Raw genomic sequence first — 3,052 nt, 5'->3', positions numbered from 1 at the left:
AACCCGGCAGACCGCAAAAGCCGCAGCCCGCAGATCTTTTACACGCACCAATACTACATTCCCACAATGCAACGGTGACCACCGAGCAGTAGGCTGCTTCATTTCAATATTTATTGGCACAGCAGTCGTCAGCATCACAGTAAAATTAACTTTCAGATACCCATCAAAAAATGGCAAAACGGAAGGTGGACACTGAGAACCCGGGTTTCAAACAAGGTGGGAGTCGGAGTATATGTTCACGAGAGGTAGCTGGAAAACCTGTGTGTCTTCTGTGTGGGAGAAAGTGTGCGGTACTGAAAGAGTATAATCTGAGACGACATTATGAAAACGAAACCACGCGGACAAAAACAAAGAATATGGACATGGAACCAAAGGCTACAAAAGCAGAGGAATTAAAAACGGGCTCAAATCTCGACAGGCTCTGTTCAAAAAAGCCAAATCACAAGCCAGGCTGCTGTCAAGGCCAGTTTTATTTTGGCAGAAGAGATCGCTAAATCAGCCCGGCCATTTACGGAGGGGATTTCATCAAAAACTGCATGATAAAGTTTGTGACGAGAGTTTGCCCAGAAAAAAGGCAACTCTTTTTAAATGGTGAGTCTGAGCAGAAACACCATTGCCGAGAGAGTAGACCAGTTTGTCCATCAATCTAAAAGAGCACTTGTGGAAAAAGGGAAAAGATTTCATTGCATATTCCTTGGCTGTGGATGAGAGCACGCACATTTCTGACATTGCCCAGTTGTCAATTTTCATCCGCGGAGTGGACTCCAGCCTAAGCGTGACAGAGGAGTTTTTGGCTTACGTCCTATGCATGGCACAACTACGGGGCATGATTTGTATGAAGAGTGTCAAGATGTGTAAATGAGATGGAGCTCCTGGGAAAAAACTCGTGGGTTGACAACCGACGGAGCACCTGCGATGTGTGGACACAGGAGCGGACTGGTGGCGAAGATACGGGAAAAGATTGCAAGAGGAAAACGCGGACAGGTGAGCTGACAGCTTACATTGTATCATACACCAGGAAGCGTTGTGCGGTAAAGCCTTGAAAATGGAGCCATGTAATGAGCATCATCACCGCGCACAGTTAACTTTATCAGAGCCAAAGGTTGAATCACCGCTCTGGGAGGAGGACACAATGGAGTTGTCAACCGTGATGGCYAGATCATGGAACGGGCAGTCCTTCCCCGGGAGGAAGAGCAGCTCCGTCTTGCCGAGGTTCAGCTTGAGGTGGTGATCCGTCATCCACACTGATATGTCTGCCAGACATGCAGAGTTGCGATTCATTTTACAATATATTTTTAAATGGTTTACAATTTGCAATGAAGGATCTCTCTGTACTTTGCTCCGTTCATCTTGGGGCTCCTGAGTGGTGCAGCGTTCTAAGACATTGCATCTCAGTGCAAAAGGCGTCACTGCAGTCCTTGGTTTGAATCCAGGCTGCATCACATCCCGCTGTGATTGTCCCATAGGGTGGCACACAATTGGCCCAGCGTCGTCCAGATTTGGCCGGGTTAGTCCGTGATTGTAAATAAGAATTTGTTCTTAACTGACTTGCCTAGTTAAATAAAGGTTACATTAAAAAAAAAATCTTTCCCTCTATCCTGACTAGTCTCCCAGTCCCTGCCGCTGAAAAACATCACCACAGAATTATGCTGCCACCACCAAGCTTTACCGTAGGGATGGTGCCAGGTTTCCTCCAGACGTGATGCTTGACAACAAGGCCAAAGAGTTCAATCTTGGTTTCATCAGACCAGAGAATCTTGTTCCTCATGATCTGAGAGTCCTTTAGGTGCTTTTTGGCAAACTCCAAGCGGGCTGTCATGTGCCTTTTACTGAGGAGTGGCTTACGTCTGGCCACTCCACCATAAAGGCCTGATTGGTGGAGTCCTGCAGAGATGGTTGTCCTTCTGGAAGGTTCTCCCATCTCCACAGAGGACCTCTGGAGCTCTGTCAGAGTGACCATCAGGTTCTTGGTCACCTCCCTGACCACGGCCCTTCTCCCTCGATTACTCAGTTATGCCCGGGCGGCCAGCTCTAGGAAGAGTCTTGGGGGTTCCAAACTTCTTCCATTTAAGAATGATGGAGGCCACTGTGCTCTTGGGGACCTTCAATGCTGCAGAATTGTTTTGGTATTATCAATAAAAACAGGATTTTGAGTCTCATAGCAAAGGGTTTGAATACTTATGTAAAATTGTTTTATTTTTAATAAATTTGCTAAACTTTCTAAAAAAAAAAACATTTTTGCTTTGTCATTATGAGGTATTGTGTGTAGATTGATGAAGATTTTTATTTGATTTAATCCGTTTTAGAATAAGCCCGGGGGTCTGAATGCTTCCGAATGCACTGTATATTTTGGGTCATTGTCTGAGACTCCAGTCTTGTTTTCACCTCATTTAACACCTGATTTACGTAACAAAAGGCACATCTCAATAGGTGATCCAGGTAAGTCATGGCATGGCACAAGTGGGGGGGGTGGGCCTTCCTCTTTTGTTCTCTATTGCTCCTCTATTGTGCCTCAAGCAAGGGGGGGGCCGATGACATCACGGATTTCCACCAGACCAACTCGTTGAATGCCGTACTCCATAAAGTTTGCAGTTGTGTCCAAAAAAACATATCTTGTTAAAAAAAAAAGTTTAACCTTTATTGTGTGTATTTTATTTACACTTGGGATATCACTTTTTAATGGGAAAAGTACAAATAGCGATGGAGGACGTCTTTAAGTGGTTTTCCTGATGACCGGGACTGTAACGGTTTTCTTCCATTGGTGAAGGAGAGGACCAAAATGCAGCGCGGCTAGTGTTCAACATATTTAATAAACAAAGAGACGAATACGTGAACACTATACAAAATACAAAATAACAAATGTGAAAACCGAGACAGACCTATCTGGTGCAGACCACAAACACAGAGACAGGAAACAGACAAACTAGACACACAACATAGAATGCCCACCCAGCTCACGTCCTGACCAACACTAAAACAAGCAACACACATAAGAACTATGGTCAGGACGTGACAGTACCCCCCTCCTGAGGTGCTGACTCCGAACGCACCC

The sequence above is a fragment of the Salvelinus sp. IW2-2015 genome, linkage group LG17, assembly GCF_002910315.2.
Source record: "Salvelinus sp. IW2-2015 linkage group LG17, ASM291031v2, whole genome shotgun sequence".
Taxonomy (NCBI): domain Eukaryota; kingdom Metazoa; phylum Chordata; class Actinopteri; order Salmoniformes; family Salmonidae; genus Salvelinus; species Salvelinus sp. IW2-2015.
Note: the sequence above shows the minus strand (reverse complement) of the source record.